The sequence below is a fragment of the Macrosteles quadrilineatus genome, unplaced genomic scaffold, assembly GCF_028750875.1.
Source record: "Macrosteles quadrilineatus isolate MER2022 unplaced genomic scaffold, UCM_ALF_1.0 Scaffold_6__1_contigs__length_79288215, whole genome shotgun sequence".
NCBI classification, from domain to species: Eukaryota; Metazoa; Arthropoda; class Insecta; order Hemiptera; family Cicadellidae; genus Macrosteles; species Macrosteles quadrilineatus.
In genome coordinates this window covers 4,648,008-4,669,530 of record NW_026542599.1, presented here as the reverse complement: position 1 = coordinate 4,669,530, position 21,523 = coordinate 4,648,008, and the positions used below count along the sequence as shown (strand labels likewise).

General features: G+C 30.5%; 1 protein-coding gene across 1 annotated transcript in view; it reads left to right on the top strand.

The window, feature by feature from the left end:
* Positions 1-11,835: 11,835 nt before the first annotated feature.
* LOC128997017 (uncharacterized) overlaps positions 11,836-21,523 on the top strand; it is a 93,393-nt gene continuing 83,705 nt past the window's right edge. The window contains exons 1-2 of the mRNA XM_054422595.1: positions 11,836-11,862; positions 20,663-20,695. The gene's annotated coding sequence lies outside the window, so the exon portion shown is untranslated. The remainder of the gene's footprint in view (positions 11,863-20,662; positions 20,696-21,523) is intronic.

Genomic DNA, 21,523 nt, shown 5'->3' with positions numbered 1-21,523 from the left:
ACCTTATTAAAATCAGGTGTGATTATATGTTCGTATTACTGTATTCTGTTTTGTTTATTTTAGCTTAACTTATCAATCGTTTTATTAATACTCATGAAGTCAAACGGGTGAAGCCCTTGGGTAACAGCTAGTTACTCTACAGAGGAGAGTGAGAACCTTAGGTTTTTGATGGTCTCATTTTACATTTAATTTTATCACGGGTTTCTAACTACTTATAACTACTTAATTTAAAGGTTTATTTATCTTGGAAATAATAACTGCTAAAAAAACTGCATTAAAGGTCTCGTTTTGATGATTGTATCATTGTGTGTTTGATTCATTGTAACAGATAATGGCTAAAACTGGTTTTAGAAGTGTACCAATGTAAAGGAGTGGCATGTATCGCATTAGTTTATTTTCTGTATTCCCTAACCTACGCAATAGTTACAGTAGTTAATCAACATGTTAATTCTTAAAGCTCAACATTTTATTATAAAAGCACCACTTAAGCTGTCATACTTATTTTCAAACTAGCTGTAAAGTTATATAATTTTATACTAGATTTTTTTATATTTCATTAACATTGCTCACACCTTTTTTTCAAACCCAAAAATTTTACTCATTCCTGCTAACTTTTCCATGTCGAGTAAAGAACAACCTCTAATGATAAAGGATAAATCACAAAATACATGACTGGAATACATTTTTTGTATCACGTTTTAAATTTAAGTTTGAAATAAGGGTAAAAATGTGTGACCTTGAATATACTATTTTAAACCTCTGTCCTAATCTATGAACACCAATGTCCAATCAGGCCTGTGCTAATGTAGGACCTAGTTAATTAACACTCTGATAATCAACCTTGTCCATCACCTAGATAATACATTCATGACCGGTATGGATCATATTGAGTTTTACGGTCCAATGGTTTTACACACATTAACCACAACGTGCTAGAATATTGAGGCGAGGCTAGAGTGATTAGACCTCATAAAAGTTATTCATTGTGTGCATAATTGTCATTTACGTTTAGAATTTTAAGTGTTTTCTAGACATATATTTCTAAACCAAAATCAATTTTTTCATATTTTAACAAAGGTATTAAATATTAACAAAACTTTTTATTTGGAACAAATTTTAAGGATATTAAAAAGTTTGAGAAACGTTTATAACAATTTAAACCGTACAAGATGAATAGGAAATACTAGATGCATGTTTGTCTAACCTTTAATTAGATATATTAAGAGTCTTTCAACGAATTTTTATTATTTTGTTTAACCAATAAACATTCAAGTTTAGTTGATTATAATGAGAGTGGCGGAACATGGGTTACAGATTTGAGGACGTATTTAAAGCCAATTAAGTTAGTTAACTTTATTCATAAAACAACAAAACAGTTTTTTTCCAAATCACAAGTTATGTGATGCCTTTAACTACTTTGCCAGGGATATCTCATAACTTGGGTATTCAATGGATTTTAATTGAAATATGTAAACTAGAGTTACCGTATTGAAATAAAAGAAATTTCCGTATTGAATGAAAAGAAAGTTCCACAAAAAGGAGTACAAAATTTTGAGTAGATGTTATAAGAACTTATATAAACAAAAAAAAAACCTATTCAAACAAACTAATGGTAAACGGAAAAATATCATAATATCAACAGATGGTTCAAAGTGTTTCAAACAAATTAATTGGTTTAATCAACAATGGCAAACAAGTGTGCCATTGTTGAATTTAATTAAAATCAACAGATGTAACAATTGGTGAGCGGATAGGATTCATATCTAAAGTGGTTATGTTGCCAGCACTGAAGTTGTTTTATAAGGTGACGTTTAAACAAGACATTAAAAACAAATTAACCCTTACTAAACTATAGCATTGTACATTCTTATTATTTCTGTGCTTTTTCCTGGCATAATGAAATAAAACATCATCGTTGTTCTAACAATAGTGACATCAGTAGATTATCATGCATATTCTGTTAGTTACCGTATTTTAAAATAAAATGTACTGCTGAAAGTCTGTCTATATACAGGGTGAGGCAGTGAGAGCATCCCAATTTTCTTTTGTTGTCACACTATAAGTAAAGCAACAATTAATGAACAGCTGTGCTTATAACATCAATTAAACTATGGAATTTTAGTAAATATTATGCCTGAGGCTATAAATACTGAGATTTTGATGTGGAAACCTATTTTTTAAATAGCGATTCTTGTGCAAAAACCCAGAGATTGTTTGGACCGTATTCCATCCTTGGTCAACATGGCGCTGTTCCAGATTGGAAAACAATGGTGAACTGGGTAAAATTATTTAGGATAACAGCTTATACCTTACAAATAATCGGTGGGTGCCACAAAACTCTTTGTAAACCAGCAAATGTTGAAAGAGTGCGAGTCGAAGTAATTCGAAGTCCAGAGAGATTTGCCAGGAAGCTTTCGTTGTTGAAAGCTTTACGTTGACTCTTTTTTTTGGGGGGGGGGGGGGGTTCTTCTGATAAGCTACTTGAAGTTCGAGGTTTTTCAATGTCGCCCAACAGATTTGCTTGAACCGAAGCTATTGTTCAAAAACTAAAGTGATTCCTGAATAAATCCTAGAGGAGTATTTGATGGAAGTTTTCAAGTGACTAATAAGGAATGTCATGTAGGACAAGGACGTCACTTGCAGGATTTTGTTTTCAAGAAATGGAAAAAATTACTTTGTGAAGTTAAATTGTCAAAAGATAAGCTGTATTTTGATGTGCTATTTATATCTAGGGTGAACATTATTGAGTTTTGTAATTTTGAAAAACATAATTTTCAACCTGTTAAAGTTAAACAGGCTCTTTAAAATGGACAATTGACGATTTGTTATGTGTGTATTCATTTGAATGCCACTCATGAGTCTATTGTTGGATGAAACATTCTTGGGTTTGAGATTACCTTGCCAATGTCTGAATAAACGAATCATGTGACAACATGTCTTAAATTGATGAAAAGTTAACGTGAAGTTCCATTATAATAAAGGGTGTCCCAATAAGAACGCCGGATTTGAAATGTTAAAAAACCATATATTCTTACGCTAAATTTACAATATGAAACATGAATCTGAAAGTTTAGTATCTCCGATTAGTAATGGAATATTATGTCTTGTAAGTGCCCTCCTGCTGCCTGCTGACAAGGCCCGACATCTCTTGACTATGTTTTCCATCACTTTTTAACACACTTCCAGTTGAATTGAAGTACCGTAATGGCACGAATAATTTACTCCTTCATGTAAATTGTTTGAGGATTATTGGCTAAAACAAGCGACTTTAAATATTCCTAAAGAAAGTAGTCACGCGGTGTGAAATCGTACGATCTTGCTTAGATGAATGTGTGCTTCATCGCTGAACAGCAAAGTTTTTGAAAACACGTCATTATCATCTTGATTTCCCACCACCCAGTTAACAAATTCAAGCCGTTTTACGGGATCTCTTGGCTTGATATCTTGTGTGAGTTGAACTTTGTAAAGGAACGTGTGTAGGTCTTTTACCAAAACTCGTTTGCCACGATTGAAATTGTGACCGGGGGCGTAACCGGGATTGATTGAAATAATAAGAATACTTTAGTGAGAGGTAAAAGAATGTTTAATCATTATTCAAATAAAATGGATGGACAATATGATAAAGATAATAATAAAGACAATAATAAAAATTAATGATAAAATAATTACAGGCTCCTTTTATTTAAGTAGGCCTAAGCAAATGAAATTTATATATAAAACTCTAATAATTATAATTCTTTTTGACACGTTATTATATTCAAACAGGAATTTAATAGTAGCTATATTTATTCACACAAATTATAAATGAAATCAATTATTATAAAATGATTACGATTAACATCAATCAATCACTGACTTTAAAAGGTTAAGTTAGCCTGGACAATCACAAAAATTATAAAGTTGAAATATTAATATAGTAATCGCCTTACCAAAAACCCGGAGACCGGCGAAGTGTCCCCGATAGATTACTGGGGCCAAGTGTCTTCCTTTCGGTCAACTCCGACCTCAGTCTCTCCAAAGTACAATTGCTAAGTCTACGGTTTTTGTGGGTCGGTCGATTGAGCAAGCTACGTGTCATCAATAATTCTGTCTACTAAATGCCAATGTTCTGACACTGGTATATGCATTGTGAAATCCATTTACCAGGTCTTTTACTTTTGAAATATAATCCCAAAATTTAGAAAATAATTTTTGGTGACTACCCGTCACATTACCCCCGCCCAGTTAGACATGGTCCCCATGTCTATTAAAAGGAACCTGTGCAATTGAAAATTAACAATGTCAAATTTAGATTCTTAATTGGTGTTGATGAGAAGACGGTAGAGATGTAGAGCGGCTGTGGATTAGGTTGTGGCCAAGACTGGTGGCGTCAGCGAAGATAGTAGACTAGTGTCGGGTGTGGCGGCGACCTTGCGGACTATGTGCAACTCAGTGATGTGTTGTTGACTGTCTTTGGCATCCCAGCTCCCATGGATATATGTAAACAGAAAGAAACAACATGTGTTAGTGGTTGTATGTATGTTATGTAATATAAAGAAAGTTTTTTTATTAATATTTTTTTTTATGGGTTTATGGCAAGGCGAACAAAAAAATAATCAATTATTATAAAATGATTACGATTAACATCAATCAATCACTGACTTTAAAAGGTTAAGTTAGCCTGGACAATCACAAAAATTATAAAGTTGAAATATTAATAAAGTAATCGCCTTACCAAAAACCCGGAGACCGGCGAAGTGTCCCCGATAGATTACTGGGGCCAAGTGTCTTCCTTTCGGTCAACTCCGACCTCAGTCTCTCCAAAGTACAATTGCTAAGTCTACGGTTTTTGTGGGTCGGTCGATTGAGCAAGCTACGTGTCATCAAGAATTCTGTCTACTAAATGCCAATGTTCTGACACTGGTATATGCATTGTGAAATCCATTTACCAGGTCTTTTACTTTTGAAATATAATCCCAAAATTTAGAAAATAATTTTTGGTGACTACCCGTCACACGTTGTACCGTGCTCCGAGCTATAACTGCTTACTACGCCGACGAATCTATGTTCTTGCGTTGTCCTCTACACTATCATGTAGAGCCTCAATATTTTCATGGGAGCGACCTGCCCGACTGCACACTGGTCTTTTAATGTCCAAAACTGAGCCAATTTCTTCGAACTTAGAAATCAATCCTCGGACAGATGACTCATTTGGTGCATTGTCCCGGCAGAAAATAGCGCGCAGCTTCCGCACCGTTTCAGAGAAACATTCCCCGTACTTGTAGTGCACTTTAACTATGACCACGCGTTGATCCGTCGTGTAGCGATTCATGTATTAACTATAACATCGCTGATAATTTGGGAATTCCTATTGAAATACAGATAAGCATAAAACGCTCCTGAAATCCGGCGTTCTTACTGGGACACCCTTTATATAGTTTTTGGCTGTTTATTGTTATTTATTTTATTTATTTTTTCTTCTTTTTACTTGCAAAGGTTACCTTATTTCCTTTTTAAAAGTTTCTATTTGTTTGGCCATCTTTTGTCTAGTTCTAGAACATTATTTATAATTATAAATTGTGAAATGGGTTGACTGTCAATAGAGAATGAAGAATAAAGAGGGAAATTTGGATCAATTAGTTTTAAGGTCGTATTAGATATATTCAACGATTAAGATATCATAGCAACAATATGGCTGAGTCAATATAAGCAACTATAATACTTCAGTTTTATTGTACACGTTCATCGCAGAAGCTTAAACCATCTCTAATTTTGCATGATTTTCAATTACTTTAAAGTAACCAAGTTAATGGGCAATACAGCTTCTTACTGTCTCTTCATAAGGAAGGTATATCTCGTTAAATGAAATGGGACTTTAAACTGGGAACACGACTTTCGTCTTTGATGATGCAGCTTTAGTGTTCTATAAAACCTAATATTATGTTTCTACATAATGAATGGATATTTCCTTCTTTGCCCATAAATTTGTTGAACGTTTTACCTCTCTTAATATTTATACAAATTTATATGTCTGATTTGTTCTTTGTAACGGTTAAGTTGAAACCGTTAAATAGTAAGCATTCTATTGTAAAAAGTCGTAAAAATAACTAGATTGCATTATTATTGATTCGGTTACACGTAACGTATATTAGTTCAAGGAGTATTCAAAATTGTTTAAAAACCACATTTAAAATTTTTTTAGCGTATTAAATAAATTAAATACCGAATTTGATGTTAAAGAAATTTGGAAGTATATTATAAAAGTAGGGGTAGTTTGAGAATTTGAAAGTTAATGAATTACTTAATTAGAAAGAAATATTTGACCAGGTGTATTTATGTATATAACGTAACTAATAGCCATAGAGAGCATAAACAATATCCTTTATATATAATTTTGTTTAAGATGGCCGTATCAGGGTAATTATTTGAACCCAAAACCTTCTACAGTTTTACACAGTTTGGATACGAAATACGTTCGATGTAGTATAATTATTGGACATATTTTTAATTCCTATGACCAGATTAAATGCTATACCTAAACGATTAGTCATTCGTTTAATCATAAATAAACCTATATATGCTAAGTCTTAATATCTAGTCATCCATTTTTATTGTGTTTTATATCTACATTTAAAAAATAAATTAATGTGGATGCAATGGAAGGATAATTTAGTTTTAGGACAGTTGAATGTTTGCAACCAGAATTGGTAGTAGTCACTATTTTCTCATCTCACTCCCAGTCATTCAGGCTCTTTACCCCCCCCCCCCCTTCGGCTAGCTGAATTTTAAGACGGTCATTAAATCCCCACTTCTAAAGGATGTTGCCCTATGTTTTTATCATAGTCACCAAACATAAGAAACACTGCATTACCAACACCACATTATAACCTCAAAAGCCTTCTTTTCAATAACTGCTAAGACCAGTATTTAGTAGCCCTCCAGTATTTAGTATTTTCTCGAGACTATCAAGACTCGATTGATCAGTAAAGTACTATTTTCTACTATGCATCAGTTATAAGTTGGACAAGTTTTCTTACAGTATAAAACTTAACCAATGTTCTTATTACGACCATAAATGGATGCCCATTTGTCAATGTTGTTATAAAATGTGTCCCACCAGTTTACCTCTTATCGAGTTAATGGTTTAAATACACATATTTGAGTCTTCATTTAAAAAGTAATGGTCAAAAAAGATTGTAAATTTAAACGTTATCCAATTTTCAATAACAGTTTAATCTAGTCAGCTGGGATGTGTTCACATTGTAGAAGGGCTTAACGTCGTCTACACGGATTGCCAATCTAGTGTGACGATCTCTAAGTGTTTTGGCGGTAAAACCACTCAAGTGTGGAGGTTGATGTTTCATCAAACATCTGGATCATCAAACAAGATTAATTACAGCTATAAGTTAGTAAAAAATATATAAAACCTGTCTGCTCATATATGGAAAAGTAACCTTTGGACCACATTAAATTACAGTTCTTAATAGGATAATCAATATTCTTAGAAGTAAAATCTTTAGAATTTCGTCTGTATATGTAGAGCTAAAAGCTCTCCCTCCTTTTTTAAAGTTACTATATTTATGGGTTGTTGAGTGTTGAGGAAAAGCATAACCTATAATACAGGTAAGTGGCGCTTCCTTTAGAGCTTTAGAGAGTCAGATTTGTAGGCTCTGTGTAAACTTTAAGGCTTTACAGAGACCGGAGCTTTCATCGTGACGTCATTACACACTGTTACACAGTTTTACACAAATCCCTGATTATCTCTAATTTTTGTACTATTAATTATTGTTTGCGTGAAATTAGAAATCCAACTGTTCAGCTTATAAACTTCAAACAAATGTCTTATTATTCTTCATAGGTAAACGTACATTTATGATAGAATCGGTTGATTGATATGGGCATATGTCATTAGGGTTCTGAGTTATATTATGTATTTAATAGGTAGGTAGGTTTATGTCTTATTTTTTATCTATGGTTATATAGGAAAATATGATTTTAAAATATTTAATTAAACACATATTTTATAGTTGTGTAATTTTTTTATGCATATTCAATGTTAGATTGTATTTATATTCTTAGATCTAATTCCTTTCCTGAACTGCTTCTTAAAATAAACAATTTAAAATACTTTGACACACAGTACTTCAACGCAGTGTGCTATTTAAGAATCATAAATCCATATAAACCCAAATATTTCATTTTAAATATGTTTTAAGGGGACAATATATTTAAAATATTGGTACAACATGAATATAAATATATATTTATTTCTTAACATTTTGACTCAGATATTTGCAGCAGTACAATTCCTTATAACAATATTTTTAATTATAATGATGTTAAATCAGTAATACCAACACCATTAAAATATAAAATACTGTTACTGCAGTTAATATGTTTTGGCCAAGTACATGTTTTCACATTTATGCCGTCCCTTTTTTTAACCTAATTAGTCATCTAAATTGTCATATTTTGAAAATGACAATATCACAAACTCCCTAATGATGCCTTCAAGTTAGACAGTGGCACCAAACTGGTTGTTGCTGCAATTAATTTGAATTAACTTTAGGCGTCTATTTACTTGCTTTTGTATGGTTATGACGGAGTGCATGAAATGCTGCTTCATTTCAATGGGACTAAATAGTTAACATTTAAAATAGTTGTTATACATATTGAAAATCTTTCTAAGGAAATCACAGCTTAGTTCACAAATTGATCTTTAACACTAACATTTTTTATATTACCAACCAATTATTGTTTATCAATTTGTAATTTGTTATTACTGTCTTAAATTATGTATTGCGTATTTAACTTCTTACTTGATAAAATTTTGAGTATATAGGCATAGCTTTTGACAGCGAATTAATCAAATCGTTATATCATCACAAAACCATGCAACTACAGTATTCTGTAACTGGAACACTATTGCCATTAAATTTGTAATACAAATTCTCTTCCAAACCAAAATTTTTACTGTCTAAATTACATTTAACCTACGTCACATATCTAGCGGGCTAGGTATGTACTGGACACATATTTACTAGACACACAGTTCAGAATGGTAAACTAATCGAACACATAATGATTACACAACAGTGTAATTAATTGAGGTTACCTACTAAAACTATAGAACCTTGCCCGTTTAAAATCTGTCGCAAACATTACATACTATCAGTACAGAGTTAAAACATCATGTTACAAGTATATTTCGTTTGGATTTTTCATACATACAGATATTTAGTTTGTATACATAGCTATTGGATGTATAGAAACTCATTACAGAATAGTAAACTAATTAATGTGTTCATATACAGGGTTATTACAAATTATGTTCCTGATTTTTATTACAAATATTACTGGGTTAATTTGTTTCAAGACTATTTTAGTTGGTACCATTGGAAAGAAAAACTCATAAAGTTTCATTTACATTGGTTTGGGTGCATATCAGCCGTTTGTCAAGTCAATCGTTGTAAGTGTTGTGTAATGGCTGAATTTGAAGGCAGGAAAGCTTTTTGCCAGTTGGAATATTACATTAACCAATCTGTTATTGGTGTGCAACGACACTTTAGAACCAGGTTTAACGATTATCCTCCTAGTAACCACTGTATTGGAAATTGACACTTGCAATTTAAGAGAAATGGCTGCATTTGAATGTTACTTTTAGTAGGGCTGAACTTAACAATGTGCTGCCTGAGATATGGAACGAGCTCGGTGGTCCGAATAATGACACACCCATGAACTGGCCTACAAGATCTCCGGACATCACCCCCTAATTTTTTTCTTGAGGGGATACATCAAAGATAAGGCGTACACACCATCATAATCAGATAGCATATTTGAGATCCAGGAACGGATTACCAATGCAATCGAAACAATAGACCTAGACATACTTTTCAAAGTTTAGCAAGAGCTTGACTACATTATTGACATCTGTCGTACCACAAGGGGTTCCCGTATCGAGCATTTACAGTTTTGTGTATCTGTGTCGAAACTTTTTGAGTTTTTCAAAAGTTGTAACTATTTTATTTCTTTGTATAACAAATAAAACTATACTTTATGTATGTATGAAATCATGAACATCATTTGTAATAACCCTGTACTTTGCAGCTATATACGTGTGCAGCTTTTGTATTTAGTTTTATCAGTACATATCAATAAATATTCTTCTAAACTCAATATTTATCAGAAAACAATTTACAAGGGATAATTTAGTTTACTATTTAGAGGAATCACATCAATGTAACAAAATACAGTGATATTGTATCATTGTCCCCAAACTATCACTTTATTTAGGCCATAGAGACTAATAGGTGAATTTTGCTGCTACCGAACCTATGATCCATGTTAAAACATTATATGATGTAGCAAAATATTCAGCAATTTTAGTAATGTATTGTAATTTTGTAAGTCAGTGGCGTGACGGACATCTATTTCGCAGAAATTATGACGTGGTGTTATTGTGATGTCCGCTACTGTTATCAGTACAGTACACTGTCGTACTGTACCTTGCTTTGTTGCATACGATCCACGTACAGGCCTAACGCTTATGTGGACGGGCAAATACAAGGTTAAACGATGTCTCCATCTTCTTATTTCAACAAAAAGTTGGACTGACCCTATTAAAAACTACCTAACTGCTAATTATTAAAACATTGCCAAAAATGTAGGGGGATAAAAAAATATTAACACCATACACAAAATAACGGACAATTTACAGCTTGTGTATTTTATGTTAGGTAATTGGTATACTTATTTCTTTAATGGATACACAATACAACTGGCAAGTATATAGTCAGAGGTTGTATTTAAATGATATCAGGGATTTTTAAAGGCTCATTTGAGAAACTGAATTACTAATAATACTATAATACTATAGCAGCTCCGAGATTTAATTAATTGCTTAGTGATACTGAAGGTGCAATTACACAGCAGTTTAAACAGATGATGGCTACCAAGCTTTTTTTAGCTTTACTTCTGGTACTATTTAAATATATAGTAAATATACAACTACACTACAACGAGACAGGCTGCGTAGTATATTTTCTGTTCTATCAGTTGTAAAATTTAAATATTTATTAGATACATAATAACAAGTTCACCAGAATATAGGTATATATTTAGCACAACTGCGGGTACTATTTATTCATTTGGTAGATATGAATAATCAAAAAAGAGGACAGGTTAAAATGCATATTTTAAAAGGAGCAAGCGAGTTTTTTTATATTTAGAAGAAACAGTATCATTATTGTATTACCCAAATAATCCTAGAAACATGGTATATTTAGTTATATTGAACATGCCTTTGAGATACTCACAACGGAACGATTGATAGAATAGCACGAGATATATTATTTTGTACCTTCTGAGCGTACAAATTAAATATTTAGTAGATACAAAAATACATCAGAATGCAGGTGGCAATATATATTTTTCATACTATCAGAGATGCCCTAGTCAATATTACAACGTTTCTAGCGGAAGACGAAGTTTTATTTTCAGCACTACCTCGGATCCATTCAATATTTATTATACACACAACATTAGAGCAGGTGAGAGACGACTAAGTACATTTGAATGCAACTACCTCTACTATGAAATTTATTAGTATTTGTATATAGTAATTTAATAACAGACACAAATCCGTTATTAATCTAACATTTCACAACCATTCAAACCTGTTGCAAACAACAGGTTAACGTTTTGCAGACAACAGGTTATACAGGGGGTGGTATACAATACAGGTCGTCATACCATTCACGATCGACGTCTGGTCGCACCTGCGCGTAGGTGTGTTGCTGCGACGTCTCGACGCCGGCGCCAGTAGCCCGCGAGTGGCCGTGAAGTTCATAACAACAGCGTCGCAGTCTAGGATACTGTCTACAGGTATAAACAGCAATGCACCCAACACTGACCCCTGTGGCACACCAAACTCGCACCAGTCAATACAATGCACGAAAACAAAAATATTTTTTTGAAACGTCGCGTTGATTAATTTTTTTTTGTACACGTACTTTTTGTTTGTGTGAATTAGGTCATGGTTTTGAAAAGTTGGGGATTTAATAGGCAATGTTATGGGGAAGGGGGAAGTTGTTTAAAAAAACATTTTTAGGAGTGGGGGTTGCACTCGAACAGGTCTGGGCCCAATGATCTACAGGTGGCCTGGTGCACGGCTCTGCTCGTTACTTACCCCAGCTCAGGTCCCTGTCTTATTTCTTGTGACCTCAGTGCACCAAGTATATTACTCAACGAATGTTTTACTCAGTACTCTGAGTTTTTATAATCAGAAATCTTTACTTGTACATTTTACTGACCTACATTATTTTGAAGAATATATTTTATAGATAATATTTGGTCCTCAATTTATTGATCCACTTTAATGGCTTGATCAATATTAAAATTGATAAAACCGTCTGTTTAATTACAGTTATTTAAGAAACATTAAAAACAGATTTTTAACTGCTACTGATTATGTATGCATTTATTTTACTGTTTAAACACTTTTAACAATTCGAATGTAAATTAAGAACTGTATTAGGATTGATTGTGAATGCATTATTGTTTTACAGAAAATTAGTGTCTATAATAGTTGATACAAAATAGGACTAAATAATTAGGTATGATACAACAATCTCTTCCTAAATTTCCAATCCTAAATTGCTAAATATCCAAGAATAAAAATAGGTTATAGATTTTGTTTCATAAAATTAAATTTTAATTGTACCTAACATTGCTCTAGGTAAACAATTTTTTGTAAGAAATTTTATTTCAGCACTTTATATTCTCATGACTTATATTTTATTTGACCCTGAGTTTTGAGTATATCTATTTAGGCGTTGGATTAAATTAATTTTTAAATAGGGGTTAAAATATCTAAAATATGTAGGTGAAAACTTGTCATTTTTTATAACAACTTTACAAAAAACCTTTTAAATCGAGTGAATTTATTTTGCATTATATAAAAATAAAACCTGGTGTAGTACCTTATGGATTTAAATAAAATTATTTAAGAAATTTCGCACTTTTGGTTTTCTGTGTAGATATGCCTTTACCTAGGAAATATTTATTTTAACAAAACAGGTCTTAGTTGTATGAATAATGTACTAGACCATTTTATAAATGGAATAAAAAGTTGTTAGGTTTGTGGGTTTAGTTTGTATGGTAACAATTAACTAGAACAAAGACCTCATATTATTAAGCTGTAAAATTTTACTCAATAGCAAAATATAGGAGTGGGGAGCGGATATTTGCTAATTAATCTAATATTTGCTATATAAGCTGTAGAATAATATTTATTTTCCATTTATGTAGCTTTACGATTCATAATCAAATATAATTTGTAATTATCGTAAAAAAATATTAATAAAAATATCTCTTACATTACACTGTTTAAATAAGTAACCACGTGACCAAAAGTCACTCAATTTATTGATAGTATTATAAATCCGATAAAAATGCTAGAGTTCAGAAAAATTAAAAGCTTGCTTAATATTTTATACTGCACTGAAGTTTTCATATTTATTAATAAATCTGATACGTACATACGTCTAGGAAGTAACTTTTCATTAATATAACTTGATTTTTCACATAGTTCGTTGCAATAGAGTTATGTTAAAATTAGTTATTGTAAAAAGATACTTTAAATAACTAAACAATAGAATTGGAAATTTATTTATAATGTAGTTTTTAGAAAAAAAACCTTAATGCAGTTTATGACCTAAAGGCTTACTATAAAAAAAGTCTAAAACTTAAACATTTGTTCATAAAAATTAAAATGATTTAAACTAATTAAAGCATATAAGTAATGATTTTCAAAAGTTAAGACATTACTTCCAAAACTAAATCTAATGTATTATTTTATAGCATAAAAAAAATTATACACTAATGAATTAAAGTTGTACATTACCTTATCACCTTTGTATTTTCATATTGGAAGTCTTGGCTATAGGTCGATTTATTTGATTTAGGAAGCCGTCCTGAAATACAAAAAGCTTCATGATAGGTATTGATTTAAGATTTTTTTAAGTTTGATACAGTGAGAGATGTATTCATAACGATAGTCAGGGATCATTATTGTATAGTAATTGTATCAAAAAACACAGAATCGATTTCTTCAGAAGAATCATCGGAAATCTTTTGCTTATAAGTTTTTCGTGTAGTTATGTCGAAATCATAAACTTGCTTTACAGTTCAACGTCTTATCCGTTCAATAGTTAAGGTAAAAATAGAAATAATAAGAATAAATCTCGATGGCTACAGAGATATGTTCTGAAATATCACTGATGTTATTGGGTAATATATAAGACACCAGGTTCTAAAATGGTTAGAAATTTGTATTAAATTTAGAAGTTATAAAAGGAACAAAATTAAGTTATAAAGAAAAGTTACAAAATAAGTTCTAAATTGGCCTACGATGTAGTTAAAAGGGCTAAAATCAATTAAAAACGTATTCTTCAAAGTGACATTGAATAATAATTGACTAAATTCTTATTTGACAAGATAACTCGAATTGTTATTTATATTGGAACAAACGATCAAAAGGATTGTCTCTAAAAACCTACCCGGATTTTTGTATTACAGTGCTCCATCGTCACAAAGAACCTTTTCAAGCAATATATTTTACAATAGCAGTACCTGCGTCATCCTTGTAGTAAAAATCTCTTTGAAATTTGCAACCCTGTTTTGTTTACATACACAACGCGAACAATTATGACGTAGGTAAGTTTTTTCAATGTGACAAAGCCTCATTATTTTTTGAATGAATGTCTTGAACAATAGTCTTATCTCTTGATCTTGTTTACAACGAGCTGTCGTCTTAACAAGGTAAGAAAACCTACATATACAAGCTAGGCTTAGTGTTATGAATATGATATTCTCAACCCAGTGAAATTGAACACTTGTCAACTCTTTTTTTAATGTGTTTCTATGGATAAAATAAAACATTTTTTGTGGATCATTTCCATAAAATTGTGTCTGTTACGTCCAATTGTGAAATAGTTATCTGGTATAATCATTTACTCAAAACATTAACTTAAGGTAAAGCCTGGACAGTAATTTATAGGAGAGGATTTTTTGACGGAACATAGTTATCATTTTGTTATGCTGTTTTGTACAGTTCTTGGTTGGTTTATAGCTGGTTATTATGGGTGATTCAGATCCCCATGATCGTAAGCCATATCCAACCACTGACCCACACATTCCTGAATATATGATTTTCAGGTAAAATATTTAAAATAGAAAAATATCGCTGCACAAACTCGTAAAATGTTTTTTATTGTTTTTTATTTTATTTTACATTTCAACATTCAAGAACCAGTTTGCAATAAATACACAACGATTTCGTATTCAAACTTAGTTATTTTACAATAAACTATTGTTTGAGATGGCATGCAATAACGAAAGATTTAATTTTCAAATCTTATTTTATTTTGTAGTGTACTTTCAAGCCTAAATTAATTGTACTTGATTACATTCTGTTGCACGCGTGCACCTTTTTTGTATTATTTGTATTGCAAGCAGTCATGAAATTAAATTCTATATTATTTTTTGAGTATTTATATGACAGTACAAGTATGTAAATCAGTTTTAATTTATTAGCATTTCTTGCTAGACCTTCAGTTTTAATTTATTAGCATTTCTTGCTAGACCTTCAGTTTTAATTTATTAGCATTTCTTGCTAGACCTTCAGTTTTAATTTATTAGCATTTCTTGCTAGACCTTCAGTTTTAATTTATTAGCATTTCTTGCTAGACCTTCAGTTTTAATTTATTAGCATTTCTTGCTAGACCTTCAGTTTTAATTTATTAGCATTTCTTGCTAGACCTTCAGTTTTAATTTATTAGCATTTCTTGCTAGACCTTCAGTTTTAATTTATTAGCATTTCTTGCTAGACCTTTGACACGTCACCACATGGTTAAACTTAAGAAATCTTTCTGCATTTTCTGTCAGATTCTTGAATGTCATGAGATAATATAAGTTCAGCGTAATCTACATACATATACTTCATTGTAATATTTTAGATCGAGAATATCAATCAACAGGTATAAAAAGGCCCTAATAAACTACCTTGGGGTGCTCCGTTCCTCAAGATTTTGTTCCTCTCACTTTGTACTTTAAATTCATACCAATAATTTAATATTTTTTATATAGCTAAGAAATTAGTCTTGAATTTGTCAACTTGCTGCGTACATTATACATAGCCATTGCAATTAATCATGCCATGCTTTAAATTATCAAACGCCTTACTTGAGCTCTTTTCCTTTGCAAAGGGGCTCATTACGACATCTGTAAAATCTAAAAGTAGCTAGTTTGTTAATTTCTTCCTCTGATATACGCCCCCCCATGGTGGCATACTCGTATTTTTAAATCTTTCTAGGTGAACAGTCAAATTATTTGCAGTATATTGCTCCAATAACTTACTTATCAAAAGCTGGTAAAATAGATTTTGGACGGTAGTTTAGGACAAAACAATGGATTAAAATTCACTTGGAACAATTTAAAAAAAATCACACGTACACCAATTATATTTTCGTAAACATTAAACTGTAGTAAACTCTTTTTTCGTAGTTTCTAATTATCACATAATTACATTTATCTTTCCTTATCAATAATTTATCTAGTTATGTAGAGTTACCTGCAATATTCAATCTCTGTCCCAAACTTTATCCTTTAAGTTTCATCATGAAATGTTTAAAGGGTTCATCACTTTGAAAACGTTAACATTGACAAAGCACTTAGAAAAGAGATTACGTTAAAAGTTAAAGCTACTGTGTCTCTAATCAATCAGGTTTTTCTTTATAAACTTTAGACAATCCTGTATCGTGTCGTTTTTATGGCGTCAAAATATTGATTGGGTTAAATTAGTGGGTGATTTATTTACCAGTTTATCAAATGAATTATTTTGTAATTTTCTCTTTTCTAACAACACAATATGGTGTGTTCTTTAAATAAATATCTAAAAAAATATAAACAACTGTCTGTAGTTTGAAGTCATATCAGGATACTATTGCAATATACAAAATACCCTTTAAAGGTAAAATTTAACGGTCAAATATCAAATTTGCATTCAATCAGAAATAAAGTTATTAAAAGTTTTTTTTTTATATTTGTATCAATAAATATATAACATTTTGTATAAATATTTGTGATAATTAAAAAATTTAATATTGTATTTAATTTTGATTTGCATTTTTTTTACTAAATTCATTCAGTAATCAACTTGTACAAAAAGGAATTAGTTACATACATACGTACATAAACCAGTACAACGTTAATAAATGATAGTCATAAGTTTGTTCAATACCTGTACTTTTATCTTTAGTCATGAACATATCTAAACAAAAATATGAAATCAATCTGACTACACAAAATATATGTAAGGAAAAACAAGCTAGGCATAGTTTTCAATGACGTGTTTTCATTTCTAAGTTTTTAACACGTATCATCAAACACGAAACTTGTAATATCTTTTAGAAACTATCCCAATTAACAACAATTGTGTAACTATATATTTTTACACAACAAAGTCTCATTACTTTTTGAAAGAGAGTCGTGAACAATAGTCTTATCTTGTTTACAACGGATTGTAGTCTTAACAAGACAAGAAGCCCCACAGAGTCAAGCAAGGCTTAGTGTTATAGATATGAAATTCCTCTCTCACAGACCAAGGTGTAATTCAAATAATTAGTAGTTGTTTACTTTAATAAATAATTGTATAATAATATATTGCATGTAAATAGGTCGAACCCGTCAAAATCGATGGTTAGTGTTGAGTTTTCAAGCAAAATTATTTAACTATCAATCGATGATAAATTACTCAATATTTGCTAACAACTGGGGTTCATAGTGAGTGCTTCAGGTAGGCCTACATCCCATCATAATAATCAATAATAACTCAGATGAAAGCTGGTATTTCACTGAAGATACATTTAATTTGCTAACAACATTATGAAAACTGTTTGGGTAGAAGAGTCAAATGTACTTGGAAAATAAAAACCAATATTTTGTAATAAATGGATTATAAAACAAGTCAGTAGTTATAACACGTTTATTAAAACAGATGCAGGCCAATATTTTTTTCCTGTTCCTTATCAATAAATTAGGGAATCCTAAATTGTCTAAATAAAGAAGGCTTATGCCTGAACGAAGAATAACATCAATCAAAGTTATTATCATGGGATTAATAAATACAGCTTAATACAACTTAATGTATCCGAAATAAAATAGACCCATAAAAATTGTTTAGAGTACAGCACATTATTCTTGTCATTTCATTTATTTCAACGGTAAACGCCATTTATACAGTAATAATAAATACATTTATGATACAGGCAATAATTCAGTCTTATGAATAACAATAATAACAAGCAGATTAGAACTAGAATTATAATATCATATTGCAACGATATACCTATTGCTAAACGCTTATAGGTAATTAATTAACTACGAAACTAAGTAAAGATATAGTCAAATTCAATTATTTACAATCTACACAAATATTATAACATTGTTGAACCAAAAATTAAACTAAAAATAAGACGTTGCGAACTTTAAGTTTCCTAATCAACTTACACTTCAAACATCTTTTTATAATCAACTACAATAAACTAATGCACCTTATTTTTTTCTTTGAAATTAATTTTGCTAACATCTTATTCAAAGATAGCACATATAAAAAAGAGTAATATGGTGTTTTCCATGTACTGTGTATTAAAGCTTACACCTCATCCAGAGGAATTTAAAGTTGTTTTTTAGTTATATGCTTTCAGAAACTAACCATCTTTGTGCAAGTCAACTGATAGCAGCTAAAATAATTAATTAAATTCAAGTTGTTAAGTCCACCAAATTTTAAAAATGGTACTACTGACACAATGATTTTAAGTGTTATCGACAATATTCATCATTGATAATTTTAACATGGCCAATATTATTAAAAATAATCTTTTAAACCCTGTAGGAATAAATAATTCATTTTAGTTAGTACACTATAAGGTTATGTGCTGAGATAAACAAGGAGTAATTAACAATTCTGGTCTCATAACCTCTAATCTTGTTAACAATGTTATGACAGAATTCACAGCTTGTTGTTCAAGTTTAGTTATTACTTAGCATAACATAAATCTTGTGAGTATAATGACAATGATTAACATTTCTATTTTTTGATTAAAACAACAACATTTTAAGAAATATTTTGTATTCAAAACTTTGTAGTTGTTTTTATGACACTGTATTGGTTCTAGAATATATACATATAACAAAAGACATAACATGTTAGCTTTACAATTATTTGCAAATATATTATAATCTGAGATAAGGGGTCGTTATAGAATTTTATGTAGTTTTCTAAAGTGGCTAAGTATAATTTCAACGTAACATAACATCCGAGGACGTTTGATTCCAGTCCTGGGCCGTTTTACTCATTGCCTTATTCTCTGAGGGTCGTGGGACTAGCACATAGCTAAAATCCAATGGTGATTGGCCGAACTTGAACCCGTTGCTACAACCAGATATCGTTAATTTACCATATATAATTTGTTTATGTGTTATGTTCATGTTTTGTTTGAATATCGTAGTGTTTTTACATTATGTAAAGTCAAGAGAAAACAATACATATGTCTCTAATGTGTACTAATATGTATCACCAACATGTCTCTAAGGATACTAAATTTTAAGTTTCATGACAAATCTCAAAGGCATTTTAGATTACTTATAATTTGATCAAAAGCTATTCGTTCCGATTTACTTAAAGCTATTTGACAACTTACATTAATATTTTGTTTACACAGATTAGTACCAATATTTTGTGTGCATACACAATCTTCCAGCTCACCAAAGTAAAAACAAGACAAGATTAACCTTCTAATGCCGAAACCATGTTCATGCTGACAGCGTAACCTGTTTTTACCCTAGTTTCCTACCACTTTGTTAAATTATGTGTTGACCTACTGAAAACTTGCAGAAAGCCCGAGTTAAATATGCCAATTTGTAAAATACGTGGAGACAATAAACTTAGTAATGTTAAGTCTATTGGTGTAAAAATTACGCTGTGTTACTGTATATGATTTGTAAACAAAAGGAAAGATCTTTTCTAAATTTGTTATTACTTAAACACACCTAATCATAAATACAATTTCTTCATTTGTATAGATACTATAATCATATCTGTTAACATAAAATTATTTAATTATATTGTTTAGGATAAAGTATTGATTAGGATAAATAAAATGTTTGCATTATTATTTATCTTCCCCAATTTTAATATTCCATGTTACATAATTAACCTATATACAGCCATCTTAAAACTGTTTGTCAACTAAATTTTGGAGATACCTGACAGAATAGAGGCCAGTTTAAGAGTGATGGAAAGAGATCAGTTAGTTAATAATTAATATATGGAAAACGGTGCTCATAACTTAACAAGCTCAATTACTCATTTGTATACCAACATAATATCGAACACAGACAAAGAATATACTACCATGTATTTGATGCAAAATCTAAATGATAGGTTAAATTCAGAAGTCATCAAATTATCTATATCTAGCCTATTCTATCTTTCCTAATTAATTTATGGAAATTTTTATTTTTAATATAATATATATTTGATTTTTAATATACTGATAAACTATAATATACTACAATATGCAATAATAATATTAATATACTAACAATATTTTGTTTGTTACAGAGACGGTAGCGATAAAGAACCAGAAATGAAAAAGTAAGTTGATAGTTTTGTCATCAAACCATTGTAATAAAAGTCATTTGTGTAAATTGACAATCCGTTAAAGAGAACTTAACAGTCCAAATGACTGGTGTTTAATGAGTTGTTTAGTTATAGGATTAGTTCATTTGCTATTACTGATTGCTGGCCCATTTAGAGAAAAACACAAACAACAGGAATTTTCCTGTAACTTGCTCAAAACATTAACTTCACTTCAATCCTAAATAATCCCAAAATTTCTCAAACCACTTACTGTAGACATTTTGTGTATATTTATTTATTCACTAGTTATATATTGTATTATTTATTGCACGTCACAATTTATTTGTTTTTTATTTTATTATTTTTTTAATTTGTTTTTAATTTTAAGTTTTTATTAAATTTTTTCTTATACATTTATATTTATTACATAGTTATTGATGAATGTATCAAACATTGTATTTTCATGTAATTGTATTTCGAAAATGTAATGATTTGAGAGAAAAGTCAAAACAGTATGACGATTATATGTAAATATTGCATATTACGAGTACGTATAATATTATTGTATTTTATTATATAACATAAATTATGACAGAATTCATCATTAAGAAAAAAATTAATTTGTTGTTACTTATTTGAGTTTGCTTCGCATCTTGTTGTGCAAATCAAAATAGGTTTCTTTATGTTTATATTTTATATATTTATGTTTATCTACATCATTTAAATTTATCCAGTTTTTAAAAGGCTATCTAAAGTCTGATTTCGATAGCATGATTAATTTATAGCCCAATGACAGATGAGTTGTTGATAAAGTTACAAACTTCTGCTTCAGTTTTCAGACTT